Source organism: Bombina bombina, chromosome 6 (genome assembly GCF_027579735.1).
Source record: "Bombina bombina isolate aBomBom1 chromosome 6, aBomBom1.pri, whole genome shotgun sequence".
Lineage (NCBI taxonomy): Eukaryota > Metazoa > Chordata > Amphibia > Anura > Bombinatoridae > Bombina > Bombina bombina.
The window spans coordinates 724121252-724133508 of NC_069504.1; positions in this window are offsets into that span (position 1 = coordinate 724121252).

A 12257-nucleotide genomic window follows, 5' to 3' on the forward strand; every position below is an offset into this window, starting at 1 on the left:
TGGGGCAGTGGGCTCATCTAGGGCTTCAAATCTGTTGGAGGTAGATACATTAACAGATGTTACATGGTCAAAATGTTCTCTTCTTGAATCTATATCTGCTATCAGTATCATAATTGGACTTTATGCCAAATTATTATGCCAAACTGGTCTGTTAGAATTTGGGCCAGATGTAGGGCCAGGTGTAGGGTAGTGTGTGGAATTTCTAGAATTATGAAAAGAAGCATTTTGACTATAATGAGGATTAAAAGGGGTGGTGTTGACATTAGAATTATAATGTGTTCGGTTGTATTGTGTTGTCTGATAGTTTCTATTGTGATTAAACCCGCTATTTCTGTGGCTATTACTTCTATCAACTATAGTCCACTCATCTGCACTCTGTCCTCTATTGGTACTTTGATTTTCATTAGTAAACTGCCTATTTTGTGTATTAAGTGTTGCAGTGTCCCTTTCAACATTATCCCTAAAGGGTTTATTTGCAGAACTATTATTAGATCGATTATTTGATCTAGTTTTGTTCTTATATCTACTGTGGTTGTATGTGTGAATTTCCCCTCTATTATAGTCCCCCTCATCACGCTCACTTCTTGTCTTTTAACAACGGGTTTCTGAAAACTCATAATACCAGCGCTGCAGGTAAGTGCGCATAGCCTCTAACGCAAAACTTGTAATCTAGGTGAAAGCTAACAAATAAGACACCAAAGGGCACTGTATTAAAGTGCCATAAAACATGTTGAGATCTGTGCATATCCCAAAAGGGCTATATAATTAAAAATAGTTTGCATAAAAAAAAATGTTTAAAAATTGCTGGCAAGTATTTTAAAATAGTTTTCAAAAATAAGAAAAAATACTTAAATAGCCATGCTGTCTAGAGCAGTTTACTCCACCCCCATTATCAGTGTTTAGACACAGGCATGGTATTTCAACTGAGTTCACAGCTTTTATGCATGCGCCAGCAGATAATCCCTATGCACTTTTGCATGCTACCAAAACAACAATAGATATAGATACAGCCAAGAAATATGTGGGGGAGTTGGAGCTTTACAATTCAGAAACTTAAAACAAAGGGTTAATGGTGAGGCACTGACGCATACATTTGCAGGTAAAGTAAAGTACATATTATTATATTTTGTCTCTATCCCAACTTGTTTTATGTCCCTTTAAGTATAGGAAAATTCCAAAGTGGTTCCCAAGTATTAAACTTCACAAGCATGTTTTATGTGCCATATATGAGTAAGTGCCGCACTGCACGAAACGCGTAAGGCCACATCCCTTTTCCCCTCCGTGTTATGCTGTGTTTGTTTTTTTCAGTGGATTAAACTCTGCTTTTTATTAGGATCTGTGTGTGCTGCCTTTTTTATTTTATTAAACTATTGGGTCCATTTATCAAATGTCGGGCAGACATGATTTACTATAGTGAATCATGTCCGCCCGACATCACTAAATGCTGACAGCATACGCTGTCGGCATTTAACATAGCACAAAGATTTCTTGTGAAATGCTTGTGCAATTACACCCCCTGCAAATTTGCACTCAATTGGCCGCTATCAGGGGGGGTCAATCATTCCATTGTATCTGATCAGGATAAATGCAGTCCTAAAAGGTTGCGGACAAGTTAAGGAGCAGCAGTCTTATGACTGCTGCTTCTTAACTTATTTTTCTGGAGAGCCGGAGACATTGCACGGAGAAAGCAGCATCCGCTGCTTATTAAATCTCCCCCTATGTGACATAGTAGATGAGGTTGAAAAAAGACAGAAGTCCATCAAGTTCAACCTATACAAATCTAAAATACTTACAAAAAGCTCCAGTTAAGCTTAAATAATCCCACTAAAAGGTGATCCATTTAATACTAGCAGTCATATCTATGAATTTTGTTTATAGACAGAAATGTATCCAAACAATTTATAAATGTATCTAGGGTATTGGCATTTACTACCTCCTTTGGTAATGAGTTCCACAATTTTATTGCTCTTACAGTGAAAAAATGTTTCCGTTGCAGGAGATTAAATCTCCTTCCTCCAACCTTAAATTGTGACCTCTTGTCACAAACAATGTGTTAACATTGATTTAAAGGTATATGGTATATAACAAGATGTGTGACTGGAAGGGCTCAACGTTTTGTGTGCATATATATATATATATTTTTTTTTTTATTTTTTTTTTTTTATAAAAAAGAAGAAGAATGCAGGTGAACCTTTAAACCAGCACACGCTCATTAATCAAGTGTAAAAAGCAGATAGCCTTGACTCAAAAACCAGATGCAAAAGCTGTATTCAATAAAACACCAATACCCTTTATTAACTATAAATAAAAAACATATATGGTTTCAGCACCAAACCAAAATATTAATATTATGACATATATACCTTCCTCACATAGGAGGACAATAGACCTGTATGTAGTAACCTGTAATCAAAAAATGTAGTCCTGCAAAGGCAGCTGCCTGTATTGTTAACAATAGCGGTATGGTTAGCATTGGCAGTTCATAGCAAAGCAAACGTTGTTAGATGCAAAGTAAGTAGCCTTGTTAATGCACATAGAAACAGCTGTCCACAGCATAATGTGGTAAGAAGATCCCTTGTATGCCGCAGTTAATACTGACAGAGTAAGATGTTAGTTTGTAGGTTCTAAATAAACAACCAGGTCGGTATATAAAGGACGATAGTGGCTGTAAGGTAAATATGGTCATAGAAAACTGTCCATTAAGAGTTGTTATGGAGAGCAACGGATGTACTGTATTGTCAGAAGTTGATAAGTAACTTTACTCACGAAAGCCTTTCCTTTAACCATCAGCGGGAGTGACATCTCACTACCATCGCTTCTTTGGATCCTGCAGGTTTTACCTGTGAAGACTTCCCCGTTAGATCAGCTCTCTCGACTCTAAGGTTCGCTTGTTGCCAAAATACCTTGCCATAGCCATTCAACGCGTCCTATAAACACTTTCACGTTCACGGAGCTCCTGTGGGCATGGCCAAACAGCTACACGTGTTTCACCCAAACTTTTGTTCTGATTGGGCTTCCTTAGGCATGTGATGCCGTTGTATGTCAGACTTGCCTTTTATTACACATTATCCCATTTGAAATGATTAACTAGTTTAGTGCTTTAACAAATTTAAATACAGTCTTCTTGATTGCTTAGTAATTAATAGCATTTCTAAATAATTATGGGTACACATTCATTACTAAATTCCGGCAGCAATGGTATCTTAAGCAGATCATTATTACAAATTAATACTTCAAGAGTTATTGTAAGTAAATTATACATTCTATTGCGACTATTTACATGAACGTACAGTCATATTGAAATAAACGTCTACAATCAACAACATCTTTATCCACAGAGAGACTTCTCTATACGTAAAAATATATATATTAGTTGGCCAAATAACAATTTATAATAGAAATGTGGCACAATGGGGGATTATTTTATATATATACATTCAATCTAAAAATGGAGCATAATTTAACTCTTCATTCAGGCCTCCTGAGAAGGGGGCGTTTTTTAGAGAAGAAAAAACTGGACAAAAACAAAGAAGAGGTGGTAGGAAACATAGAAAAGGAAGACAAAACAAAGAAAAGAAATGCATATATAAATGCATAGGCATTGTGCAGTCAACAGAACAGCAAAACTTAATTAAGAATCATACTGACTTCAAGGTGGTGAATATGTCTAAAAAATGATTAAATGAAACTCATTTAGAAGTTCTTTCAAAGGGCTTGACTTTTTGCCCTACTAATGATTCGGACAAATTTACCACCATGAAAGACCTTAACCTCTTTGCCCGCAAGATTATTTTGAAAAAAGTGTATATGCATAAACCATCTAGTGATGATATAGATATGCAAGAGAGACAAACTTTACAAAGTCTTATTGAGCTATTTCAGGAAAGTGATTCTATGGAGAATATAATTGAAAATCCACATATTGGCTTAAGCCCCTTTAAAGCAAAATCAAGGTATATGCCAGCTTTATCTACTGTATCAAATGTATCTAACTTTGTGAAAGTAGTTGAAAAAGATTTGAAATCTTTAAATATTGTAACAGGCATTAGTAACATGAACACAAAACAACAACAGGGTTTGAGGGAACCTGCAAATGACCATTCCATCATGATAAAACCATCAGACAAGGGTGGAAATGTGGTGGTACTTAACACCATGGATTATGCGGCGGAATGTCATAGACGAGTGTCATGTGAATTACAATATTAAAAATCTACCAGGTAATCCAACCTTACAATATAAAGATGACCTTGAAGTCATTTTGTGCAAGAAGGTTTTCAAAATGAGTTAATTAATAATACATAATTTGAGTTTCTGAATGTGAAACATCCAACAATACCAACGTTTTACACAATTCCAAAATTGCATTAAAACAAAAATCCACCGCCTGGACGCCCTATTGTATCAGGTCAGGGGGGTCTCTTAGAAAATGTTGCTAAGTATGTTGATTGGAATCTTAGACCTTTTTTGATAACTATGGCCTCATATATAAAAGACACCACTGATGTTCTAGGCAAATTAGATAGTCTGGTCCTCTCTGATGAAACTTTATTTGTCACTATTGACGTGGAGGCTTTGTATTCTTCAATACCTCATGATATGGGTGTTGAAACCTCACGCTTTTATCTTCATCAGAGAGGTATCAGGTACACGGACCACACAGTATTTGTTACAAAACTGTTAAAATTTGTTCTAGAAAAAAACTATTTTAAATTTGATTCAAAATTCTATAGACAGATTTTAGGGACAGCTATGGGGACAAGTTGTGCCCCCACCTATGCCTACCTATATTTGGGGAAATGGGAATTGGAAACAATTCTGGATATGCCTGAGTGTTTTGAGAACAAGGTTGGTCCTATGGACAAGATCATAGGCGATGTTCTAATGCTTTGGGAAGGCTCAATTGATCAACTTCATGATTTTATGAAATATTTAAATACCAATACAAAAAATCTGAAGTTTACATATGAAGTCAGTTCTTCAGAAATTTCATTTCTTGACTTAAAATTATTGAAAGTTGGCAACACAATAAATACTGAAAGTTACAGGAAACCAACAGCAGCAAATACTTTATTAGAGGCAACAAGCCATTATCCTATAACACAAATAAAAGGTATTCCCATAGGTATATCTTAGACACAATCAGCCAATAGAATGCAAGCTCAATCCTATTGCCTGATTGGATTCTATCAGCCAATCGGAATCTAAGGGATGCCATCTTGGATGACGTCACTTAAAGGAACTGTCATTCGTCGGGTAGTCGTCGGATGAAAAGGATGCTCCTCGTCGAATGTCTTGAAGATGGACTCGCTCCACGTTGGATGGATGAAGATAGAAGATGCCGTCTGGATGAAGACTTCTGCCCGTCTGGAGGACCACTTCTCCCGGCTTGGATGAAGACTTCTCCCAGCTTTGTTGAGGACTTCGGACCGGTTGGATGAAGACTTCTGCCGCTTCCTTGAGGATGGATGTCCGGTCTTCAGAACTGTAAGTCGATCTTCAGGTGGTTAGTGTTAGGTTTTTTTAAGGGTGTATTGGGTGAGTTTTATTTTTAGGTTAGGGTTTGGGCCTGCAAAAGAGCTAACTGCCCTTTTAAGGGCAATGCCCATTCAAATGCCCTTTTCAGGGCAATGGGGAGCTTAGGTTTTTTTAGATAGTATTTTATTTGGGTTGTTTATGTGGGTGGTGGGTTTTACTGTTGGGGGTTGTTTGTATTTTTTTTTACAGGTAAAATAACTGATTTCTTTGGGGCATTGCCCCACAAAAGGGCTATTAGATTAGGGGTAATTAGTTTAAATATCTTGTAATTTGTTTATTATTTTCTGTAACTTAGTTTTTGTTTATTTTTGTACTTTAGCTAATTTTATTTAGTTTAGGTAATTGTATTTAATGTAGTCAATTTATTTAATTATAGTGTAGTGTTAGGTGTTATTGTAACTTAGGTTAGGTTTTATTTTACAGGTAGTTTTGTATTTATTTTAGCTAGGTAGTTATTAAAGAGTTAATAACTATTTAATGACTATTGTACCTAGTTAAAATAAATACAAAGTTGCCTGTAAAATAAAAGTAAACCCTAAGCTAGCTACAATATAACTATTAGTTATATTGTAGCTAGCTTAGGGTTATTTTATAGGTAAGTATTTAGTTTTAAATAGGAATAATGTAGTTAATTATAGTAATTTTATTTAGATTTATTTAAATTATATTTAAGTTAGGGGGTGTTAGGGTTAGGGTTAGACTTAGGTTTAAGGGTTAATACATTTAGTATAGTGGCAGGGACGTTGGGGTGGCAGATTAGGGATTAATAAGTGTAGGTAGGTGGCGGTGATGTTAGGGATGGCAGATTAGGAGTTAATAATATTTAACTAATGTTTGCGAGGTGGGATTGCGGCGGTTTAGGGGTTAATATGTTTATTATAGTGGCGGCGATGTTGGGGCAGCAGATTAGGGGTTAATAAGTGTAGGTAGGTGGCGGCGACATTGGGGGCAGCAGATTAGGGGTTAATAAATATAATGCAGGTGTCGGCGATGTTGGGGGCAGCAGATTAGGGGTTAATAAGTATAATGTAGGTGGCAGCGGTGTCCAAAGCGGCAGATTAGGGGTTAATAAGTATAATGTAGGTGGCGGCGATGTCGGGGGCGGCAGATTAGGGTTAATAAGTATAAGATTTGGGGTGTTTAGACTCAGGGTTCATGTTAGGGTGTTAGGTGTAGACATAAATTTTAGTTCCCCATAGGAATCAATGGGGCTGCGCTAAGGAGCTTTACGCTGCTTTTTTGCAGGTGTTAGACTTTTTTTCAGCTGGCTCTCCCCATTGATTCCTATGGGAAAATCGTGCATGAGCACGTATGACCAGCTCACCGCTGACTTAAGCAGCGCTTGTATTTGAGTGCGGTAATGAGCAAAATTTTGCTCAACGCTCACTTCTTGCCTTTTATTGCAGGGTTTGTAAAAATCCGTAATACCAGCACTGCAGGTAAGTGAGCGTTGAGACAAAACTGCTCGTTAGCACCGCATAGCCTCTAAAGCAAAACTTGTAATCTAGGTGAAAGTTAGGTATTAAGAGAAGTTACTGCCATTTAATATACCTTCATATGCATTAGAGTTTTTATGGAAGTTCAATAATGTGTTAGAAAGATTTGTTTAGCAACAACGGGGAACAGTCCAGTAAAAATTAAACTTTCATGGTTCAGATAGGGCATGCAATTTTAAACAACTTTCCGATGTACTCTTATCATCAAATTTGCTTTCTTCTCTTGGTATTTTTTCTTGAAAGCTAAACCTAGGTAGACTCATATGCTAATTTCTAAGCCATTGAAGGTCAATTCTTATCTCATTGCATTTTGCATTTTCACAGCTAGACAGCGCTAGTACATGTGTGCCATATAGATAATATTGTACTCACTTCTGTGGAGTCAGCACTGATTGGCTAAAACGCAAGTCTGTTGAAAGTACTGAGGTAAGGGGCAGTCTGCAGAGGCTTAGAAACAAGGTAATCACAGAGGTAAAAAGTATATAAATATAACAGTGTTGGTTATGCAAAACTGGGGAATGGGTAATAAAGGAATTATGTATCTTTTTAAACAATAACAATTCTGGAGTAGACTGTCCCTTTAAGTAACCAGAAAAGTTCTTGTACTGCTCTAAAAACAGTATAGTGATATTAATTTAAATAAAGAGAAAAAGGGGTTAACTGAAGAATTACCACCAATTATATTAGTTTGAAATCTGTTTTTCTATTTTTCTTTTACAAACATGAAGAGTATGGGGCCAACTTATTAAAGTGTGGACAGACATGATGCAATGTAGCGCATCATGTCCGCCGCACATCAATAAATCTTGTGAACTGCTTGTGCAATGCCACCCCCTGCAGATTTGCGGCCAATCAGCTGCTAGCAGGGGTTGTCAATCAGCCCGATCGTATACGATCTGGCAGATTGATGTCCGCAGCCTCAGAGTATGCAGACAAGTTATGGAGCTGCTTTATAACTGCTGTTTCCGGCAAGCTTGATAATTCGGCCCCTATATATGATAATCCAGATATCCTCATTCCTATATATATATATTAACACTGTCCAGATCTGTGTTAATTAGTATATATAACTACATGATCCTTTGTTAAGGTTAAATTGTTTTTTGTTAATGTTAAGGCATTTTCTTTAATGTAAAGCGTTTTTGTTTATGGTTACTATGGCAAACACTGTGTAGGAACATAAAAGATGGTTCCTATGACTGGAATAGCAAGAGCACAGTCGGACCCGGAACAGGTATAACGTCACTTCGGGTGTTACAATTTGGAATATGTAACCACAACTGATAATGTAAGCTTATGTTTGTTGGTGTTTTCTGTTTATTTTTGTAGATCAAAATGTTGTACCCTTGATAAAGGTCTGTCTTCAAGACCGAAACGTTGGGATTGTTGAAGCATTAATACCAGATTGTACCGGCAATAAATATATTGTTGAAAATTGTGTGCCTAGGATGTGTTTATTATACTTATAAGGACCGAGCACCTAGTGGATCATAAGGGAGTGCAGTGGCAAGCGTGTTTTCAATTTTCCAATTTGCACCCCAATACTGTTGTCAGTTGTGGTGTCATTGATTTTGGCATGGAAGATTTTCTTGTTAAGGCAGGAGCTACCACAGAACATGCAGAGACTCTCTTACTGATGAGGTAGCTGAACAGATATTATTCACAGAATCTTTCAGTAAACAGTTGGTTCCAATCGTCCCACTGATGTGTATAATGAACTGGTACAGTTAAAGAAAAGAGAGATTGCATTGGATCTTCATGGTATTACTTTATCAGAATACCACAGGATCAAGAGAATTCCTAGAGGCTTTAGGGTTAAGACCATACCAACTATATGGAGAAACAACCCAGAATTCTGCAGGAGATGAAGGTGTGCAGTGTTAAACAAATGCTCTCTTGATTTAATGTTGATTGTAGTTAAGGAGGTGGGTAGGGAACTTACTGTTATTAGAGAAAAAATAAAATCTTTTGAAATGAGTAGTTTAAGCGTTTTAAAGGAAGATAAATCTACTGATTGGCTAGAGAAACTGTCTACTCAGATAGAAGTATTCAGAGAGGAATTAAAAATATTTAAAAAGAAAAAGTTTGCTAAAGTCAATAGAGACTACACGAAGCATAGAGATATACGAGAGTATAGAGATGGTTTTCAGGTCAGCCTGATAATAGTCATAGGTGAAGACGAGGGGGAGGTGCTAACTATAGAAATGCTAGGGGTTTTAATTCTAGCAGCAGCAGAAGCAAAATCTAGGCAACACACAGAAAGGACAGCTTTTTCGCAATGACACTGGAGAAGGTGCCGCAGGTACGTCAGAAGATGTGGGAGGTACAGTAAATACAAGACTGAGAAGTGCCACCCGAAGAGGGCACAAAAGTTAGTTTATATTATAATTTAGTTACCAATTGACACAAGCAGAGGAATCTTAACTTTCTAAGGGTCTGCACTTTGTCCCAGCATATAATTCGAATGAATTAGAGGTAGATCTGGAATTGTATAAGATGCATAGGCTGTTGAGTATAAGAGAGAAACTTAAAAATTTGCCAGGAACAAAGAAATCTGTGTTTAAGTTTAGGAGTACTACTAATTTTAATAGCACTAATCCTAGTATTATGACCTTTACAAGGATGGTTAGACAATACATGAGGTATGTCAAAGGTAAATGCTTTTTTAATTTATTTAGGGATGAGGCCAAGGCTCTAAGAACACTGCAGAATAACAATAAAATCATAATTAGGGGGGCGGACAAAGGAGGTGGCATAGTGTTTTTAGATTATGTGGACTACAGGAAGTTAAGATTTTTCGCAGTGACACTGGAAAAGGTACCGCAGGTAAGTCAGAAGGGGTGGGAGGTACAGTAAATACAAGACTGAGAAGTACCACCCGAAGGGAGCACAAACAGTAATTTATATTTATAATTTAAGCAATTTCCAATATATATATATATATAAATATTTACATACACACACATATATATATATATATATATATATATATATATATATATATATATATATATATATATTATATAGATATATACAGGGAGTGCAGAATTATTAGGCAAGTTGTATTTTTGAGGATTAATTTTATTATTGAACAACAACCATGTTCTCAATGAACCCAAAAAACTCATTAATATCAAAGTTGAATAGTTTTGGAAGTAGTTTTTAGTTTGTTTTTAGTTATAGCTATTTTAGGGGGATATCTGTGTGTGCAGGTGACTATTACTGTGCATAATTATTAGGCAACTTAACAAAAAACAAATATATACCCATTTCAATTATTTATTTTTACTAGTGAAACCAATATAACATCTCAACATTCACAAATATACATTTCTGACATTCAAAAACAAAACAAAAACAAATCAGTGACCAATATAGCCACCTTTCTTTGCAAGGACACTCAAAAGCCTGCCATCCATGGATTCTGTCAGTGTTTTGATCTGTTCACCATCAACATTGCGTGCAGCAGCAACCACAGCCTCCCAAACACTGTTCAGAGAGGTGTACTGTTTTCCCTCCTTGTAAATCTCACATTTGATGATGGACCACAGGTTCTCAATGGGGTTCAGATCAGGTGAACAAGGAGGCCATGTCATTAGATTTTCTTCTTTTATACCCTTTCTTGCCAGCCACGCTGTGGAGTACTTGGACGCGTGTGATGGAGCATTGTCCTGCATGAAAATCATGTTTTTCTTGAAGGATGCAGACTTCTTCCTGTACCACTGCTTGAAGAAGGTGTCTTCCAGAAACCGGCAGTAGGACTGGGAGTTGAGCTTGACTCCATCCTCAACCCGAAAAGGCCCCACAAGCTCATTTTTGATGATACCAGCCCAAACCAGTACTCCACCTACACCTTGCTGGCGTCTGAGTCGGACTGGAGCTCTCTGCCCTTTACCAATCCAGCCACGGGCCCATCCATCTGGCCCATCAAGACTCACTCTCATTTCATCAGTCCATAAAACCTTAGAAAAATCAGTCTTGAGATATTTCTTGGCCCAGTCTTGATGTTTCAGCTTGTGTGTCTTGTTCAGTGGTGGTCGTCTTTCAGCCTTTCTTACCTTGGCCATGTCTCTGAGTATTGTACACCTTGTGCTTTTGGGCACTCCAGTGATGTTGCAGCTCTGAAATATGGCCAAACTCGTGGCAAGTGGCATCTTGGCAGCTGCACGCTTGACTTTTCTCAGTTCATGGGCAGTTATTTTGCTCCTTGGTTTTTCCACACGCTTCTTGCAACCCTGTTGACTATTTTGAATGAAACGCTTGATTGTTCGATGATCACGCTTCAGAAGCTTTGCAATTTTAAGAGTGCTGCATCCCTCTGCAAGATATCTCACTATTTTTGACCTTTCTGAGCCTGTCAAGTCCTTCTTTTGACCCATTTTGCCAAAGGAAAGGAAGTTGCCTAATAATTATGCACACCTGATATAGGGTGTTGATGTCATTAGACCACACCCCTTCTCATTACAGAGATGCACATCACCTAATATGCTTAATTGGTAGTAGGCTTTCGAGCCTATACAGCTTGGAGTAAGACAACATGCATAAAGAGGATGATGTGGTCAAAATACTCATTTGCCTAATAATTCTGCACTCCCTGTATATATATTTACACACACACACACACATATATATATATATATACACATATATATAATTATATATATATATATATATATATGAAAAAGAATAAAGGTGGCACACGGTTAAAAGGTTAAACCTTTATTATGTTTAACCTTTTAACCGTGTGCCACCTTTATTCTTTTTTCCTATATTTCCACAATTGGGCCTTTAAGGGTGGTCCTATTAGGTGTTGCACCGGATCCAGTTTACATTAAGAGTGTTCCTATTTTGGACTGTGCAGTGCGGATCCCAACTGTTTTCTTCACACATATATATATATATATATATATATATACACACACATATATATTTATATAAATATATATATATATATATATATTTACATATATATTGCTGGTGATCGAGAAGTCATGCAGAGCACTTGCTGAGCTGGAGAGTGAACGATCAGCATTTGAGGAAGAACACAGGGCATCACTATTGGTGGACAAATTGGAAGATTGGCTCACTAAAGGCTCGCTTCCATTGAGCCGTAATTCCGTTTGTGTAGCTCTCAGCCTAATGGCTGCTTTGAATTTGAAGAATTAAATCAGCCAATAGTAATGCAAAGGATGCCATATTTAATCGTGTACCTTAAATTCACTA